Raw genomic sequence first — 21,603 nt, 5'->3', positions numbered from 1 at the left:
GTTCACCTTGTTGACTCTTGAAACCGACGCCTTTGCTCTCGAACTGCATTTGTCTTCTGGGAGACATTGATTGTCCTCGAAGCTTGTTCTTTAGTGTAAGATATACATGGGGATGAAGCTGAATAATATTCAACCAAAACACAGGCTCGGTGTGGTTCCAATTATGTTAATCTATCATTTTGTTCTGGCCGCTGTGCCGTGGTGGACATTGATCCAGTTCCGTAGTCACCTGTAATAACAGACTGAGACACTTATAATATCATTTTCATCACTGCTCAATAACACTTTCCCTCTCTTATTCTTCTATCCATATTTTAACACATCTCTTTCCATCACTTCTTACAGACACACACAAACACACTTCTCTTTACTGCATTCCTCAGTTTCTACACACTTCATACTCCATGTTTTCTGTTCCATATTTCTGAAAGAGGAAAAAAAAAATCATGCAATCAAAACCTGGATCCCGGCCGTACTGCTGAGCTCAGTGCTATAGTAAAGTGAGAAAGTGATATTTCTATAACTAATGTGATATGATTAAATATGTGATTAATACATGAGAAGAAAAATCTGCCTCCACAGCACCTACTGGCCAGTGGACACTCTTTCACTGATGAGGATGTACACATCCTGGACAGGGAGGAACGCAAGTTTGAGCGTGGCGTCAAGGAGGCCATCTACATGAGAAGGGAAAGACCATCTCTGAATCGCGGAGGGGGCCTAAGGGGACATCTTTTGCCATCTTACAATGCTGTGATTGCAGCCATTCCCCAACTCTCTGTGAATGGTACTCATGGCCATTGACCAGTGGTCTTTGATCAGTGGTCATGAGAATTTACATAATTATGATGAAGGAACTGACCTACCAGCCCATTGTTCCTTCAGTGGTTCTAGTTACTGTTTATAAGATTGGGGAAACCTGCAGTCAGCTGAGACTGAAGAAGTCACTTGGATGAGTGACGAAACGTTTCTCCCACTGAAAACGCTACGTCCAGATGAACAGAATCAACTTTTTGAGATTTACTTACCTGGATGATTGAGCATGCATCGAGAAGAATTTAGAATGGATTACCTTGCTGAATCCTTTTAGACAAGGGACTTAGGACTTACTATCTAATCGTGTCCCACATAGATGATGTTCTCCAGTGCCCACTGTAATGTGGAGAAGCTCACTTTACAATTTTTTGATCAGTAACAAGACAGAACCAGACGTGGAAGCTGCGGGATGCTGGACGGGCTCAGCTGAACCTCTAGCTGTCATGGCAGGATGCTGGATGGGCTCGGCTGAACATCCAGCTGGCGTGGCAGGGCGAGCAGGTGCGAAAACCTCTGGCTGAGGCATGGCAGGTGACGGCATGGCAACCACAGACGGCAGGGCGGGCTCTCCAGAGCACTCAGCAGGAACTGATGGCGGAGCGGGAGCTGTGAAGTGCTGGGGTGGTTCGCCTGAACCCCCAGCAGACACTAGAAGAGTCTACACAAACTGCTCAATGACCCCCATGGAAGCAGCAACAGGCTCTTCGGGAGGTCCAGAGCAAAGTTAGTCCTCCAAATCAGCCTCTGGATAACCTGGCCTGGGTCTCAGTCCCACAGGGGCTTTGCTGAGCCTCATGGCTAGCATCTCCAGTGAAAACAGTCTTGAAGCCTGACTTCTTAGAAGCATGGGTCGTGGCATGATCAATACACAGAGATGCTAGATAATTGTGCAAAGGGATAAGATGTTCTGTGGAAGACTTGGGCAGTAACTTGTCAGTCTTAGTCCTTTCATGAACATGAACAGTCTCTTCATAACCGGGCCAATGAACTGGCAAATCTGTATTGATTTTAGCTTCCTCCTTAGAAAAAACACGCGGCACACAGTCACCCACCTCATGCTGCTGTAAGCCGCGGTGATGACGTGGACACCGCCTCCTCCTGGAAGCCACGGTTGTGGAAGTTGGCGCTGTCATGGCTGAGGCGAATGTGGTGCTAGAAGCACTGAAAATATGTTAAAAGTTTATTTTGTGACCCAGAAAGATTAGTATGAGTAATTTTAAAACTGGAGTTTGGCTGGGCCGCGCTATGAATTCTGGGATATGGTAGTAATTTGGACAGCCTTCGGCACGTCGCTGTGACGTAATCGGTCTACAAATGCGGCCTCAGGAGGATGCAGCCCATGAATTTGGACATGTCCAGAGTATAATCGCAGCCTTTGCGGTTAGAAAATTGCACTTGATCATGTCGCGATATTATCGCAAATGCGATATATCGTTCAGCCCTACTAGACGGCCAACACGTTAACGAGCTAACTGCGCTAACACACCAGTTCCCACCCATGTAATTGAGCATTGCATGGCACATCCAACATACTGTTTTACTTTAGTCCATGACTCGCTTACCTTCAGGGTCATACGTCACATGAAAACCAAAATAATTCCAAACGCCAGATCTGAATGAGGTTGGGGGAGGTGCCCTGCGCTCTTCCTTCTGTCTATGCTGTCTGTCTTGAGCGCTCAGTGGATCTGTGCTCGACAGTGCAGCCTAGGCGGAGTAGTCGAACGCAGATTCACTGAGCGCTCCACACAGACAGCATCGTCAGAAGGAAAGTTGATAAAATAAATTACAAATGTTGTATTGTTCGATACATATGCGTACCGAACCGAAAGCACTGTATGGAACGGTTCAATATCGATACGAATATCGTTGCACCCCTAATATATATACTTTTTGTGTCCCAGCTGAGTAACAGGAAGAGAAGAGTCTGGTGGTGCAGCAGAGGAACAATTTCAGCCATTTGGACTCAGCTCAGCCACTACAGAGGAAACAATGACTCCAACACAAATGGTGAGAAGAACATCACAGTTACACTGTTATTGAAACTGTGTGTACAGCTGGTCGGTTTTTAAAAGCCTGTTATCTTTATCTTTTCCATCCTGGGCTCCTCCATATGTACAGAATCTACATTCACAACCAAAAACCACAGAAGTTGCAAGAAAATACAAAGATCTTATTTTCTCTACACACATTGAAACAACAATATCATCAGTTGAACTAAAAAAAATTTTCTGAAGTAAAAGAGATTCTTTGATGATCAATATTTCTTCAATAGTGTCAGTTTGTACAACTCTCATTGTAGCACATCATTGTAATGTGATACTATCACCAGAAGGTGGTGGTAACACACCAACAATGTGGTTTTTTTTGACATGTCTGATTCCACCAATTTCAGTTTGTTCCATGATTGAATTTTACTCACTGCCTGTGTTTGTATCTCTGTCACTGCAGGACCAACATGGAGCAAGAAGTCAGCGCTCTCAGGAGGCCGACAAACCTCACAGAAGAAAGGGGGAGAAAACCTACAGCTGTGATGAGTGTGGGAAGGAGTTTACCCTGGCTGGACACTTAAAACGACACCAAATCATCCACAGTGGAGTTAAAGCGTACAGTTGTGACTTGTGTGGAAAGTCTTTTACCCTGGCTCAAACCTTAAAAACACACCAACTCACGCACAGTGGAGTTAAACCTTACAGCTGTGAGTTTTGTGGAAAGTCGTTTACCCTGGCTCAAACCTTAAAAACACACCAACTCACTCACAGTGGAGTTAAACCTTACAGCTGTGAGTTTTGTGGAAAGTCTTTTACCCTTGCTGGAAACTTAAAAACTCACCAACTCATCCACAGTGGATTTAAAGCGTACAACTGTGACTTGTGTGGAAAGTCTTTCACCAAGGCTGGAGACTTAAAAAGACATCAAACCATTCACACTGGAGTTAAACCTTACAGCTGTGGGTTGTGTGGAAAGTCTTTTACCCTGGCTAAAACCTTAAAAACACACCAACTCATCCACAATGGAGTTAAACCTTACAGCTGTGAGTTTTGTGGAAAGTCTTTTACCCTGGCTAAAACCTTAAAAACACACCAACTCATCCACAGTGGAGTTAAACCTTACAGCTGTGAGTTTTGTGGAAAGTCTTTTACCCGGGCTGATAGCCTAAAAACACACCAAGTCATCCACAGTGCAGTTAAAGCACACAGCTGTGAGTCATGTGGTAAGGCTTTTGCTCAAAATAGCAGTTTACAGAGGCATCTAGTTACCCACTCTGGAATTAAGGCGTACAATTGTGACTTGTGTGGAAAGTCTTTTACCCTGGCTGGAGACTTAAAAAAACACCAACTCATCCACAGTGGAGTTAAACCTTACAGCTGTTACTTGTGTGGAAAGTCTTTTACCCTGGCTGGACACTTAAAAACTCACCAACTCATCCACAGTGGAGTTAAAGCGTACAGTTGTGACTTGTGTGGAAAGTCTTTTACCCTGGCTCATAGCCTAAAAACACACCAAGTCATCCACAGTGGAGTTAAACCTTACAGCTGTGAGTTGTGTGGAAAGTCTTTTACCCAGGCTGGAGACTTAAAAAGACACCAAATCATCCACAGTGGATTTAAACCTTATAGCTGTGACTTGTGTGGAAAGTCTTTTACCCAGGCTGGAGACTTAAAAAGACACCAAATCATCCACAGTGGAGTTAAACCTTACAGCTGTGAGTTTTGTGGAAAGTCTTTTACCAAGGCTGGAAACTTAAAAAGACACCAAATCATTCACAGTGGAGTTAAACCTTACAGCTGTGAGTTGTGTGGAAAGTCTTTTACCCAGACTCAAAGCCTAAAAACACACCAACTCATCCACAGTGGAGTTAAACCTTACAGCTGCGAGTTATGTGGAAAGTCTTTTACCCAGGCTGGAGACTTAAAAAGACACCAACTAATCCACAGTGGAGTTAAACCTTACAGCTGTGACTTGTGTGGAAAGTCTTTCACCCAGGCAGGAGACTTAAAAAGACACCAAATCATTCACAGTGGAGTTAAACCTTACAGCTGTGAGTTGTGTGGAAAGTCTTTTACCAAGGCTGGAGACTTAAAAAGACACCACACCATTCACAGTGGAGTTAAAACTTACAGCTGTGACTTGTGTGGAAAGTCTTTTACCCAGGCTCAAACCTTAAAAACACACAAACTCATCCACAGTGGAGTTAAACCTTACAGCTGTGAGTTTTGTGGAAAGTCTTTTACCCTGGCTGGAGGCCTAAAAAAACACCAACTAATCCACAGTGGATTTAAAGCACACAGTTTTGAGTTGTGTGGTAAGGCTTTTGCTCAAAATGGCGACTTACAGAGGCATCTAGTTACCCACTCTGGAATTAAGGCGTACAGCTGCGACTTTTGTGGAAAAAGTTTCAGTGACAAACAGTACCGAAATAATCACCTACGGATTCACACTGGAAATGATGTTTCCTGCTGTGATCAGTGTGGGAAACTGTTTGCAACCGATGCACAATTACGACAACACATGTTTAGCCACACTGAGGAGAGACCTTATAAATGTGACCTGTGTGAGAAGACTTTTAAAGCTCCACATCAGCTGAAAAAACACCAACAGATCCACACAAGAAAGTAACTCTACAAGTGCAGTTACTGTGAGGTATGTATTTAGTTTTTTATCTTGTAATTTTAACCTGATTGTTTGGAACAAGTCTGATCAGTAAACTTATGGAGTTATACTGAATGAACTGTTTTGAAAAATGAAGACTCATTTTCACTCAGTAAGCTGAGTGTTGTAATTAGAGCTGGGCGATAGAACGATAACGATATGTATCGCGATATAACTTTTACTCGATAGAGAAATTAAGCTATCGCGATAGACCTCGCCGCTCTCATCCTCTTAAAAAAAAAAAAAAAAAGGTCAGCCAATCTAAATTAAGTAGCGCAGAGCCAAACCAATCACAGCCGCAGCGTCACCTCGCGTGACTTGTTACGTACAGCACAAGTGCCAAGCCGCACGTGGGTTTGTTTGGGAAGCAGCCAGCGGAGGAAATGAGTGTGCCGACTAGAAAAATCAACCGAGCGTGACCGAAGAGAAAACAGATGATGGTTCCAATGCCGGAGAGATTGTCGAACGGAAGAGCCATAGAAGTTCCGTAGTGTGAAGGTATTTCGGCTATTTCAAGTCTGACAAAAAACAGAGTAGCATGCACTGTAAATTGTGCCGAAAGCAAGTCTGGAAATACAATAAACTGGTGCATGCGTCACACTGTGCGCCACGTTATTGTTTCGGTGAAATGAATTTCTACAAGACTGTTTCTGTTAATTGTACTCTCTGCAGTGTTTAAATGCTTACATATATACACACAGTTACTGTCAGTCCACACATACGACTCGGTTCTGCTTCTATGCCCCAGCTTTGTTTACTTTTTCCCACCGAGGCTTCTAGACTTCTGATTGGCCAACATTTCTGCACGGTTAGGAATCTAGCGCCACCTGCTGCTTTGGCATGTTCATAGCAGCGTTTTCCTTCATTTCTGCCTTTATGTGTGGACGGGATTATTTTTTAAAACGGAAACGGAAAATCTCAGTTTTCAAAAATACCCGTGTACGTGTGGACGTAGCCTCAGTCTCTGACTGGAAGCGCTAATTCGTCATTCGGCTTTTGTCAGACTAAAGTAACTGTTAAAACTGTTTGAAAAGCTCAGCTATACAACAAGGAGAGATTGAGAATTTCCTTTTAGTTCTCAGTTTATTTGATATTGACAAAAGTTAATTAGTTTTGTCTGTTCTTCTGTAAAACAAACTAAGATTTATTTTTAGAATTAATATTTTGTTTCTAAGTGGAATTGACAATTTAGTAGTCTGTTTCGTTTGTTCTGTTTTGAAACTTAAACGCTTTAGCGGCTGCCTTTTGTGTAGTTTGCAATATTTGCCTTTATTTATCTGAAAAAGTCTCATGTTCCTTAAGTACATCTACCCTGTTGAACTTATTATGGGAAATAAATATTTAAATAAAAACAAGCTGCTGATTATTTCACATTTTACTTGTGAGCAACAGCACATTTAAATCTTACAAATATAGTTATTTGGCTTATATCGTGATAGATATCGTTATCGCCTGAAATGAAAAAAACATATCGTGATATGAAAAAATCTCATATCGCCCAGCTCTAGTTGTAATGTAATATTAGATTATTCTGTTATTATATGTTACCTTATATATGTAATCAAAGTAGTTGAATTAGAATACTGCTGTAGATCACATTATACCCTTTAATATAGAGTGTGTGAGCTGTATGTAGTTTAGTTCTCATTATACTTTTGAGTTAACAGAACATATTCACATATTAGTTCATTAGATAAATGTGCATCACTCTGTATCCTTGATCTGCTGGGAATGTGTTACACTGTTTTCTTGACATGCTTAATTGTTGAATCATGAAGAGAAGGTTGTAAGCAGGAGACTCTGTGTCTAAAGACAGGGGAGATAGACAGACCACATTCCACACCCCCACCTTACAGAAAGCAGAGAAACAACTGCCGAGGTCATAACTTAGGCGCTGTAACAGAGAAAAAATGTGATGTTTTGGCTTTTACGACTAGCTGGGGGCCACTAGAGACTATAAAAAGCTGAGCAACCCGTCACCATTTTGAGACATGTGCCTGACCCTCTGGTAGCATCTCTCCCGTCCGGACGTTGTAATGCTCTGACTGTTGAATTGTATGGAAATAAATGATTGTTGATTGAGCATTTATACACCGAGTATTGTCCCTCCTTCAGCCCAAAGATTCAAAGAATTGGGAGAATTCAACAGTAAACATTAAAATATAATTGGACGTTGGCAGAGATGCTCTTTATTTCAGGCAACGTTCAGGATAAAATTGTTGAAGGAATTCCCCGACTTACAACGTCTTTGTTTAGAAGTGGAGCGACGCACATGGATCCATTTCTCAACCCTGTCGTCACTGTGGTGGTGGGAAAGAGTTTCTCTGTGATCTTTGTGGAAAAACTTCCAATCATCAACGGGACCTAAATCCACATCAACGTAGCCACACTGGAGACAAAGTGAACTACTGCAAAGAATGTGGGAGAGGCTTCCACACACCAAGTACATTAAAAATACATGAACTCTTCCACAGTGTGGTCAAAAAGCACATCTGTGACCAGTGTGGGTCATCCTTCACCACTGGAAATAAGTTCAATGAAAAAGCATAAGGGAATCCACACGGGAGAGACACCATACAAGTGCAGACACTGTGACAAAAGCTGGTCACAATCAGGTCATAGTAGAGCTGGGCGATAGAACGATAACAATATGTATCGCGATATAACTTTTACTCGATAGAGAAATTAAACTATCGCGATAGACCTCGCCGCTCTTGTCCTCTTAAAAAAAAAAAAAAAAAAGGTCAGCCAATCCAAATTAAGTAGCGCAGAGCCGAACCAATCACAGCCGCAGCGTCACGTCGCGTGACTTGTTACGTACAGCACAAGTGCCAAGCCAAGCGGGTAATGGAGGAAATGAGTGTGCCAACTAGAAAAATCAACCGAGCGTGACCGAAGGTTACCGAAGAGAAAACAGATGATGGTTCCAATGCCGGAGAGATTGTCGAACGGAAGAGCCATAGAAGTTCCGTAGTATGAAGGTATTTCGGCTATTTCAAGTCTGACAAAAAACAGAGTAGCGTGCACTGTAAATTGTGCCGAAAGCAAGTCTGGAAATACAATAAACTGGTGCATGCGTCACACTGTGCGCCACGTTATTGTTTCGGTGAAATGAATTTCTACCAAATTTGTGTAAAGTTGCAAATAGAAATTTCCAGTTAACTCTGTCAAATGCTTTTTCTGCGTCTAAAGAGAATATTGTAGTTTCTAGGTTTTTACTGTATGAGTAGTCTATCAAATTAAGTAATCTACGTGTATTTGTTGATGAGTGCCTACCTTTTATGAAACCAGTTTGGTCAGGATGAATTAAGAGGGGGGTTATTTTCTCCAGTCTCTTTGAGAGAGCTTTGCAGATTATTTTAAGGTCTACATTTATAAGGGATATTGGACGATAGCTTGAGGGATATACAGGGTCTTTGCCTGGTTTTAGCAGGAGATTAATGTTTGCAGAATTCATATTTGATGGAAGTCTGCCCTTTTCTTTAATTTCCAACAACGTTCTGTAGAAAACTGGTGCTAGAATCGACCAGAATTCTTTGTAGAATTCTGCAGGAAAGCCATCTGGACCTGGAGCCTTATTATTGTGCATACTTATCAGGGCTTCCTGGAGTTCACCTGGTGTCAGTGGTGAATCCAGTGCCATTGCTTGAGTGTCCAATAATTTTGGAAGAGTTATGTTGTCCAAAAACTGATCAATTTCTTTTTTAGATGGGTTTATTTGTGGTGAATACAACGTTTTATAGAAATCCCTGAAAATGTTGTTTTGGATCCTCTTTCATAAACTGGTTAAAAATATTATATAATTCCCCAACAGCTTGTGTTAGAACAAATGACCAGACATCCTCCAGCTTCTGTCTCTTGAGGGGCACCAGGCAGGGATGCCCACTCTCCCCTTCACTATTTGCAATTTTTATTGAACCACTAGCAGCAGCAATTAGACAGAATTCAGTAATTAAGGGCATAAAATGCAAGAACGTGGAACATAAAATCAGCCTTTATGCGGATGATGTGTTACTCTTTCTCCAAAATTCACAAACCAATATCTCTGGGGTGATTGAATTGATAAACTCTTTTGCAAGAATATCAGATTACTCAATTAACTGGTCAAAATCTACAGTCCTACCGATTAATTGCTCCTTCCATAATTCCTCTTCTACACCACTGCAATCGGGAAATATAAAATATTTAGGTATAAATGTTTCTCCCAAGCTTGCAGATCTAACTAAATTAAACCATATCCCACTTTTAAAGAAGGTAGAAGATGATCTGGCTAGATGGAAATGTCTACCCATATCACTCATGGGAAGGGTTGCCGCTATAAAAATGATGGTCTTACCAAAAATAAATTATTTATTCTCAATGATCCCAACTAAACCGCCACAAGATTGGTTCAGATCTCTAGATTCATGTATGTCCAAATTCCTTTGGAAAAATAAACCCCCACGTATAAGCTTAAAAACACTACAAAAGACCAAGGATAAAGGAGGACTAGAACTGCCTAACTTTCAGCACTACTTCTTAGCCAACAGTCTTCAGTTTATCTCAGGATGGCTAAAACACACCCTCTTAGATGAACCTTGGCTAGATGTAGAACAAGCACTCTGCAATAATCTAGAGATCTCAGACCTACCATTTATCAGCTCAAACATCCAACGACATGAATGCTTTAAAAGCATCAACATCAGCTCTTCTCTGACAGCATGGTGGGAGTTTCTAAAATTGACGGCGTCTTCATTAATCCCATGCAAACGTACACCTGTCTGGAACAACCCTGACATATTACAAAACAATAATATGATAAACTTTTCAGATTGGAGTGATAAAGGAATCAAATATTTAGAACATATACTAGAAGGAACAGAATTTATTTCATTTGACGGACTAGTTACACAATATGGGATCAACAAGAAAAGATTTTTAGAATATCAACAAATTAAATCCATAGTAAAAAAGAAATTTAAACCGGGTCAAGTTGAACTACAAACACCACCAAGTGTGGTTCAATTTCTTACTCTTAAACCCCCCAAATTACTATCCAAAATATACAGAATGCTTTCTAAAGCAGATGAATCAATATCACTTCCTATTGCAAAATGGGAAGCGGATTTATCAGTTAACTTAGACCTAAACTTCTGGTCTCAGATTTGCTTAAAAACCTTTCATCTAATTAGAAATCCCAGTCTTCAATTAATTCAATACAAAATATTACATAGAGTGCACTATACAGGTCATCGGATGTTCAAGATGGGCTTTACGTCTACCAACAACTGCTCACACTGCCAAACCAATTCACCGGACAATTATATCCACGCTCTTTGGTTCTGTCCACCAGTTCAGAAGTTTTGGCGCGAGATATGTGAAGACTTATCGAAGTGTCTGAAATGTAACATTCCAACTTCCCCCTTAGTGTGTTTGTTGGGCAGCTTAGATAATGTCACTTCAGAAAAGAATATCGCCCATATGGTTTTCACTGCCCTATGCATAGCCAAGAAAACAGTCCTCATGAACTGGAAAAATAAAAATAATCTTAATTCTAACCAATATAGAAATTATCTATTAGATTACATTAGTCTTGATACAGCCTCTGCCACCACATCAGATCAATTGCTCTGGGCTCCTTTGATCAGCTCCATCACCTAGTGGGGGTGGGGGGTCATAGTTTGGTCCCGCCTTCACTGTTGTGATTGGTGTGGGGGTAGGGACAGGCTTAGGGCGTTGGGGGGTTCCCCGGAGGCATCTTCCTTGGGGGGCTCAACCCGGGGTAGCAGTCATGTCCGGTTGGGGGCTCTGTTGGCTCTCCGGTGACTGTTTCCTCGCGGCTGCGTGCAGCGGGGCTAGGGGAGGGTCTGTGCTGACGGACGTGGGTTACTGACCTGGTAGCCTGGCTGCCCCTGGGTGGGTCCGGGATGGGCGTGAGGTTCTGGGGGCGCTCCGTCTCTGGGCTGGGACCCGGACCGGGCCTCGGGGGCTTGGGTCCTGGTTGGTGTGTTGCGGGGGTGGTGGGCGGGGGGGTGAATGGGGGCCCAGCCCTGGAGCAGGGTGCCGCCGGTGCGTCGAGCCACCTGGGGGGCTCTTCAACTGGTGGGGGAGATTGTCACATCTTGCAGGAGCTTTCCTCTCCTCAGGAGCTGCCTCTGCAGGAGGGGGAGATACAGGAGAGGTGGAGGAAGATCTCAGCCTGGGTGTTTATTGTCTTATGTAGTCTGGAAGATGAGTGGATGGTGGGGTGGGTGCAGTTTTCTCTGTGGTGGGGTTGGGTGGACTGTCCCGGGCTCTGTGGGGCCGGGCGGCGCTGCTGCACTGGGCCCGGTCTGGATGGGCCTGGGCCCCCTTTCCCTGGCGGGTCGCGGAGTATGGGGGTGCCTACTGGGGTCAGCGGGGGAGCTGGCCCCAGGGAGGGGTCACTTGCCCCTCCCTTCCTTCCCTCCCCATCTCCAGCTGCCTCCCTCTTCCCGCTCCACCACAACCACCCACACATGCAGGGCCTTGGAGTAGGGGTATGTCACCAGGGTGCAGAGGAGGCTACCCCCCCCTCTGTTCCCTTCTGGCTGCCTCTGCCTCAATTTTATCCCACAACTTAGACATTCACATTACTCACACTCTCATTACACATACATATAGGATCTTGGGGGTGGGCACGATACACGGAGTCCAAAGTACCATCAGGGTGTACACCCCACCCCTGGCATCGTTGCCCACCTCTCAATTTTAAATACACGTAGACATTGAGGGCTAGCAGGAGGGACCATGCGCTTACCTGCTGCTCTCTGGCAGGTAGCTCCAAGCCCTCCTGGGTTTTAAATGCACCTTAGAACACACATGCATCAACATTACAATGAGCGGGTGGAGGGAGGTTCGGAGTCTTCTCTCACCCCCGTTCTCTGCGACCTGCTGGAGCAGGGGGGCTAGGACTAGGAGGAGGAGTTGGCCGTCCGACTGCGGTCTGGAGTGTGGAGCCTTCCTGCTGCTGCGGAGTCGGGGCGGTCTGCCTCCCCCCACCGCAGGGAAAAGGGAAACACCACCTGGGTCTGGGTGCAGTTCCCCCCTCCAGGGGCGGGGGCACCTAGACCCGGTTTGTAGAGTACGCTTGGGGAGTGTGATCATGTGTACAACGTCTCTTTATGTCTGTCTCCACGTTGGTTGAGTGTGGAGTAAGTGCATATGAGAGCATGAGGGTGGGAATGGATGTTTGTATCTGTGTGTGCCTGTATGTCTGTGTCTATATGTCAGGTTGGGTGTCAGGCGCCACCTCTCTGGGGACATCTCAGGCCCTCCAAGGTTTGGAGGCCTATCTCCCCCTACCACCACTTCCCCTGCCAGTGGCGGACCCCCTCAGACATCGGTGCGTTGGTGGTTCTTTGTGTCCGGGGATGGGCGTCCGGGTACACACCGGCTCACTCCTTGGCGGCCGCTTATCGGGGCCTGGAGCCTGGGGCTCGCTCGGGCCACTTCGGAGGTGGGGTGCCCCCGGCCTCTCGGCCTGGGGCTCGGTCACTCAGGCGCAGCTGGCTGCCGGCGGAGCTCACGGGCGCGTCACTGCAACTCCCCCTGGCTTCTGCTCCGCGGCTGCTGAGTGAGCCCTCATCTGGGACTCTCCTCAGCTCTTTCCGGGACAGTGGCGCAGCTGCCCCTCTGTTGGTCTTCCTTGGTCTCTTGTGTTCTGGGGGCCTCTGGATGTCTGGAGTTTTGATCTCCTCCACACCTGCTTCACGCCCTGGAGAACGGGGCTGTGGCCCCCCCACACCCTCTAGCAGATTATTACATGAAGGAACCTTTTAAAAAACAAAAAACAAGTGCGTCCATGCTCACAGGTATACACACGGGTGATCACACCCACAAACTACACCCTTTTTGGCTCCTACCTCAAAGCACACTGTGTTCTGTTGATCTTATGTGCTGCACAATAATGTTTAACATTTAGTATTTACTGTCATATTCCCATATATCATTGTGATGTTGTTTATTCTATTACTCTTGTTCTCTTCTGCTTGCTTTCTTTTTTCTTTCTCAGCAGGTGATCCAGGTGATTGATATATGCATTTTTTTTTCTCTGCCCGTTCTGTTGGTTTTTGTCTTTTGCCCTTCTCCCCCGTCCCTCTTCTCAGCTGTTTCTCTTTCCCTCTTTCTTTCTCCCCTTCTTTCCCCCAGTCAAGTCTGTCCCGTATTCAGTAAGTGAAAATAAAATAAACAATAAAAGGTGAATCAAATGGACCATTACGGCAAGGCTGGGATGGTCAGTTTGGTAAAGTAAATCCGTTGGGCATCTTTCTTTGCCTTTAGACAACAATTCTGATGGCAAAAGAGCCAAACGGGACAGGCCAAAAAAAAAAAAAAAGAAGAAAAAAAAGAAATGAATTTCTACAATACTGTTAATTCTACTCTCTGCAGTGTTTAATTGCTTGCACACAGTTACTGTCCGTCCACACATACGACTCGGTTCTGCTTCTATGCCCCAGCTTTGTTTACTTTTTCCCACCGAGGCTTCTAGACTTCTGATTGGCCAACATTTCTGCACGGTTAGGAATCTAGCTCCACCTGCTGCTTTGACATGTTCATAGCAGCGTTTTCCTTCATTTCTGCCTTTATGAGTGGATGGGATTATTCTTTAAACCGAAAACGGAAAATCTCAGTTTTCAAAAATACCCGTGTACGTGTGGACGTAGCCTCAGTCTCTGACTTGAAGCACTAATTCGTCATTCGGCTTTTGTCATACTAAAGTAACTGTTAAAACTGTTTGAAAAGCTAAGCTATACAACAAGGAGAGATTGAGAATTTCCTTTTAGTTCTCAGTTTATTTGATATTGACAAAAGTTAGTCAGTTTTGTCTGTTCTTCTGTAAAAGAAACTATTTTTAGAATTAATATTTTGTTTCTAAGTGGAATTGACAGTTTAGTAGTCTGTTTTGTTTGTTCTATTTTGAAACTTAAACGCTTTAGCGGCTGCCTTTTGTGTAGTTTGCAATATTTGCCTTTATTTATCTGAAAAAGTCTCATGTTCCTTAAGTACATCTACCCTGTTGAACTTATTATGGGAAATAAATATTTAAATAAAAACAAGCTGCTGATTATTTCACATTTTACTTGTGAGCAACGGCACATTTAAATCTTACAAATATAGTTATTTGGCTTATATCGTGATAGATATCGTTATCGCCTGAAATGAAAAAAACATATCGTGATATGAAAAAATCTTATATCGCCCAGCTCTAGGTGATAGTAACAAACTTGAACGTACACACATGGAAGTGAACTTCAGCTGTGACCAGTGTGACAAGAGCTTCAGGAATCTCAGTTCATACTCCAAACACAAACGATCCCAAGCTGTAAATAAACCTGTTTCACTGTTACCAATGTGCAAAGACATTCACTTCATTATCTGCTCTGTGCAAACATCAGTCTGATCATGCAGGACTGAAATCACTGGATGTTAATAGGAAAATTGTGCTTACTAGTCAGTATAATCTTTCAATGATATAAGTTTGCATATGGTAGAATGCTGCATGTAATCATTTTTGTGTAGAAGTATATAGTTGGTGGCATATTGAAAGAATGTCTCATCCTAGGAGGTCTGTAACATTCTAGGGTGTTCACCCCCACCTCCTAGGAGCACGAGAGAGGTCGTACCTTGTCTTATTGTTTTACGGTAGGATTAACGTTGCTATGTCAGTTTTAATTTAAGTGCTTTTTTACATATAGATGAACTGTTGGATTTTCCAGACCAGCAGGTTAAGGGAAGTAGTTTATGGGGCCACACTCTGACGACCACACACACACACACACACACACACACACACACACACACACACACACACACACACCTCCACATTCCAATGTAAGGAACAAACGCTCCCTGAAGTATAAATAAAGACCAGGGCAGTTTCTCAGTGCGAGCCTCGGTGCTGGAAGCTGCCCTTGCTAGCAAGAAGTTCTGTGTGTTTCTCTTCTCTGAGTCTTTACTGAAGAAGTGTTTTAGAGTATATTTCTTAACACTGGATCACAATGAATCTGAAGAGAGAGAAAGATCCTCTTCTGGTTTCAGGCTCAGACTTAAAAACCTTGAGATCAGGCTCCACAGAGTTCAGATGGAATCTCCTGTAAAGAGTGTCAGCTGATGTCACACTTGGATCTGATGAGGTACTCTGATTTCTGGACCTGCAGTGAATAATCCTGAATGTTACATTTAGGAAGCTGCATGTATCAAGTTTATATCAAGTTTATTATTTTTCCTTTTAGAGATTTTAATTCTCTAAAATGTTATCCCTGTTACATTATAGTCTTTGTTTCCTTAGGACACAGTAGTGTTTAGTAGTTGTATTCATTTTATGTGTTACCTAAGTTAAATTTCAATCCTTCATTCATATTTAATCTTTTGCTGAGGTAAAATCTTCTCTTAAATCATTTTCTCCCAAAGCTGCAAATATTTTCACAGCAGTTGCTCTTAAAACTTCCAAAATGAACTAAACCTGTCCACCAGCTTTGAAACAACACCTACTATGACTTTATGTCCAGAAAAAAGAAACTCAAGCTAACCTGGTTTTGGGCTGTACTTCCATGTAATGCCAGTTTGTACCAAAAGATGAAGCAGTGAGTCAGTGTAACATTTATTTAATTAGGCAAAGACCACATTCATATTCACAGTGGCAGCAAAGAATTGTTGAAAGTTAAAAACAGCAGCACACATCAGGGCCATTTTAAAGATCACAGGTGACTACTTTTACTGGCAGCCACTCTCAGAAAAATTTGGGTTCTTAAATGGTTCTTCTGATGTCTCTATGGTTCTTTAAAGAACCATCATACGTCAAAGAACCTTTTTATTTTGAAGATGGTTCTTCAGCTATTACAAATGGTTCTTTAAAGAACAAAAGGTTCTTCATCCTTAGCTATCTGAGTTTGTTGGTGTAAAATGGCATAAATAATATTCACTTTAATGAGGGAGTGAATTAAACTGTGTGTTTTGTTTGTGTGCAGGGGGGGGGGGGGGGGCAGATGGTGGGATACTGAATATTCAAATTAAAGTTAGAAACACTTGCTTAAAAATATTCTGGTGGCAGGGGTGGGGGCCAAAGCCTAAAGACCCCCAACACCCACCCTGCAAACCCACTGATCACAAATAATGTGGTAACAGAATATAGAATTTATTATTAAGCCGTTTATGAATATGGTGAATTTATAAATTAGCAATTCATTCGGGGGATATTAGACAGATTCAGATACTGAATATATATATATATATATATATATATATATATATATATATATATATATATATATACACACATTCTGGGAAGAAAGGATTCTGGGAAGTAGCTAGCCGGTCGTCACGGCAAAGCTACGAGAGCGTCTCTCAGCATGGGCCCGAAAAAAGTTCTGTCAGCCAAGGAAGGAGACGATATTAAGAAGTCGCTGGAGTTTATGACAGAGGAGATTTCTACTGTCAAACTGCAGCAGAAAGCCATCCTGGACCTGGTCGAGGAAGTTAAGGCTCTCCGCATCCAGAACGCCGAGAAGGATCGGCGGCTGGCGTACCTGGAGAACAGAGTGGCGGATTTGGAGCAGTACACCCGGATGAACGATGTTATCATCACGGGGCTTCGCATCAAACCCCGGTCATACGCCCGGGCGGTCGCCACTGATAATGTAGGAGGGCCAGGAGAGGAAGATGCCAACTCCACGGAGCATCAAGTGGTTACCTTTCTACGGTCCAAAGGTGTGGAAGTGGATTATAACAACATTGAGGCTTGCCACCCTCTACCCCGAAAAAATGACAGTAACAAACCAGCCATCATTGTGAGATTTGCAAACAGAAAACAGAAAACAGCACTGTTAAAACAAGGAAGGAAACTGAAAGGATCCGATGTCTTCATGAACGAACATCTGATAAAAAGAAATGCGGACATTGCCAGGAAAGCACGTTACTTGAAGAAACAGGGAAAAATTCAAAATACATGGACCACCAACTGCAAAGTATTCATTAAACTCAATGGAACACCGGAACAAGCCAAAGTGTTGGTCATCAGAAATATGGAAGAGCTGGACAAATACTGAGGTCAACTTACTCTGGAGGTATGAATACACATGTGACGTGACACACAACACAACACATGGCACAGTCCAAAAGAGCTTCATCTGCATCCGGCAACAATATCAACATGACTCATTGGAATTCTCTTTATGATAATCTGGAACTGAGAACATTTCGATACACAGACCATAATGTTCTAGACTTAGAAAAGGATATAGACCCGGAAAATAATTTCTTCTACAACATCAGCTGTAACTGCTGCTACTTCACTGATGAACAGTTTAAGCACACCATCAACACGGAAAATAAATGATCAATAATCCATTTTAATAGCAGAAGTCTGTATGCCAACTTCAACAATATAAAGGAATATCTAAATGAGTTGACAAATCCATTTGGAATTATTGCCATTTCTGAAACATGGATCAATGCGGAGAAAGGAATGGACTTTGGACTGGAGGGATATGAAGTGAATTTTGTAAATAGAAGGAACAAGAGTGGAGGGGGAGTAGCTGTGTATGTGGATAAAAACCTAAACTACAAGGTGGTAGAAAGTATGACAACTGTAATTGATAATTTACTAGAATGTATAACAATTGAAATTTATAAGGAAAAAGAAAAAAATGTAATAATTAGCTGTATATATAGAACACCTGGCTCTAGTATTCAAGTATTTAATGACTTCATAGAGGAAATATTCTCTAAAACAAATCAAAAAGTTATGTTTATCTGTGGTGATTTTAATATTGACCTGTTGAATCCAAAAAAGCATAAAATGACCGACGAATTCCTAAACACTATGTACAGTTTGAGTTTACATCCTAAAATAACCAGGCCTAGCAGAATTACACCACATTGTGCCACCTTACTTGACAATATTTTCACTAACAATATGGAAAACAACATTGTGAGCGGAATATTAATTAATGACATCAGTGATCACCTACCAGTTTTTGCAGTTTATGACACTAATTATAAGAAAAATCAGCATGAAGAACAACTGAGATACAGACGGGACAAGGTGTACAAAGAAGCTGATATTGATATTGCATATGGAATATTTTTAAGAATATTCATGGAGTTGTACGATAAAAACTGTCCAACAATAAAATACAACAGAAAGCACAAATATTCAGATAGACCATGGCTCACTAAGGGTTTACAAAATGCATGTAAAAAGAAAAATACACTCTATAGGGAATACCTAAAACAAAGAACAAAAGAAGCTGAAAATAAATATAAAAAATACAAAAATAAGTTGACCAATATTATACGTGTATGTAGAAAGGAGTATTATCGTAAAATATTGAACAACAATAAACATAATATGAAAGGAATATGGGATGTTTTAAACGGTATCATTAAAAATAATTCTGGACAACAAAGTTATCCACAATACTTTATCGATAATGGCAATATTATGGAAAACACTGCTGATAAGGTCAACAGCTTTAATCATTATTTTGTAAATATTGGACCAAAACTGGCAGAACAAATTCCTGAGTCACTGCCATCAGTAGAATGTAGTGAAAACCTGATTGATAGGAACCCTAACTCAATGTTCCTCACATCAGTGGAGGAAAAAGAAATAATTGACATTGTACACATGTGTAAATATAAAACATCCACTGATTGTAATGATATTGACATGAAAATCGTCAAGAAGGTGATTGAAGGAATTGTAGGACCTCTAACATATATTTGCAACTTATCATTTCAGACGGGAAAAGTGCCAAACAAAATGAAAATAGCTAAAGTTGTGCCGCTGTATAAAACCGGGGATAGACGCCACTTCACAAATTACAGGCCTGTTTCTTTACTACCACAATTCTCCAAAATCCTAGAAAACCTGTTTAATAAACGATTAGACAAATTCTTAGATAAATATAAATTACTCTCTGACAGTCAATATGGATTCAGATCAAAAAGATCAACATCTCTGGCATTAATCGAATCAATTGAGGAGATTACAAATGCTATAGATCAGAAACAGTATGCAGCTGGAGTATTTCTGGATCTCAAGAAAGCATTCGACACAATCAATCATGACATATTAATTAATAAACTGGAACGGTATGGGATTAGGGGGGTTGTACTGCAATGGGTGAAAAATTATTTAAGTGACCGGAAACAATTTGTGAAGCTGGGTGTCCATTCCTCATCATGCTTGGACATTGCTTGTGGTGTTCCACAAGGCTCTGTACTGGGTCCAAAATTATTTATTATTTATATAAATGATATTTGTAAGGCATCTGATATATTAAAATTAGTATTATTTGCAGATGACACAAATATTTTCTGTTCTGGGGGGAATCTAAAGGAGCTGCTGGATACAATTACTTCAGAAATGTGCAAAATTAAAAAATGGTTTAACAGGAACAAACTATCGCTAAATCTAAGTAAAACTAAAATTATCTTATTTGGGAATTCCCTTAGAAATGCACAAGTGCAGATTCATGTAGATGGTGTGGAAATTGAAAGAGTACTTGAACATAAGTTTTTTGGTGTGATTATAGATGATAAATTAAACTGGAAGTCTCATATAAATCATATACATAACAAAATTTCAAGAAGTGTCTCAATCTTGAGTAAAGTAAAACACATTCTGGACCACAAATCACTCCACATTCTCTATTGTTCCCTGATTGCACCGTATTTGAATTACTGTGCAGAGGTTTGGGGCAATACTTACAAATGTTCGCTATCATCAATCTTTATATTACAAAAAAGGGCCATAAGGATAATCCATAAAACTGGTTACAGAGATCATACAAATCCACTATTCTTAAAATCAAAAATTCTAAAATTCACAGATCTGGTTCATTTTCTCACAGCACAAATTATATATAAAGCAATAAATAACCTGCTTCCTGACAATATTCTAAAAATGTTTTCTAAAAGGGAACGGGGATACAATTTGAGGGGGGAATTAAATTTAAAACATCCTCGTATCCGTACAACATTAAAAAGTTTTTGCATCTCTGTGTGTGGAGTGAAGCTGTGGAACAGACTAAGTAAAGATATGAAGCAATGTCCAAGCATGGCGCAGTTTAAAAAGCGGTTTAAGGATATGGTTTTTACAGGGTACAGGGAAAAGGTAGAGATTTGATAGGGTGTTCTTGTCTAATATTTTCATGGGTGTGCGCATGCACGGGTTTGTTGGTATGGGTATATATGTATGTGTATATGTGTATATATATGTGTATATATATATATATGTATATGTATATATATATATATATATATGTATATATATATATATGTATATGTATATATATATGTATATGTATATATATATGTATATGTATATATGTGTATATATGTATATATGTGTATATATGTATATATATCCATCCATCCATCCATCCATCCATCTTCATCCGCTTATCCGAGGTCGGGTCGCGGGGGTAGCAGCCTAAGCAAAGAGGTCCAGACCTCCCTCTCCCCAGCCACCTCCTCCAGCTTGTCCGGGGGAATACCAAGGCGTTCCCAGGCCAGCCGAGAGATATAATCTCTCCAGCGTGTCCTGGGTCTGCCCCGGGGCCTCCTCCCGGTGGGACATGCCTGGAACACCTCGCCCAGGAGGCGCCCAGGGGGCATCCTTGCCAGATGCCCGAACCACCTCAGCTGGCTCCTTTCGATGTGGAGCAGCAGCTGCTCTACTCTAAGCCCCTCCCGGATGGCCGAACCTCTCACCCTATCTCTAAGGGAGAGGCCAGCCACCCTTCGGAGGAAGCTCATTTCCGCCGCTTGTATCCGCGATCTCGTTCTTTCGGTCACTACCCACAGCTCGTGGCCATAGGTGAGGGTAGGGACGTAGATCGACCGGTAAATTGAGAGCTTCGCTTTTACACTCAGCTCCCTCTTCACCACGACTGACCGGTGCAGCGTCCGCATTACTGCAGCCGCAGCCCCAATCCGTCTGTCGATCTCCAGCTCCCTTCTCCCATCACTCGCGAACAAGACCCCGAGATACTTGAACTCCTCCACTTGGGGCAGGAACTCATCCCCGACCCGGAGTGGGCACTCCACCCTTTTCCGGCTGAGAACCATGGCCTCAGATTTGGAGGTGCTGATCCTCATTCCCGCTGCGTTACACTCGGCTGCGAACCGCTC

The 21,603-nt window shown here is 42.2% G+C and overlaps 1 pseudogene; it reads left to right on the top strand.

The window, feature by feature from the left end:
- The first annotated feature begins 3,270 nt into the window (after positions 1–3,270).
- LOC113010700 (zinc finger protein 665-like) overlaps positions 3,271–21,603 on the top strand; it is a 30,359-nt pseudogene continuing 12,026 nt past the window's right edge.

The sequence above is a fragment of the Astatotilapia calliptera genome, chromosome 3, assembly GCF_900246225.1.
Source record: "Astatotilapia calliptera chromosome 3, fAstCal1.2, whole genome shotgun sequence".
Taxonomy (NCBI): Eukaryota; Metazoa; Chordata; class Actinopteri; order Cichliformes; family Cichlidae; genus Astatotilapia; species Astatotilapia calliptera.
This window is presented reverse-complemented; position numbering and strand designations above follow the sequence as displayed.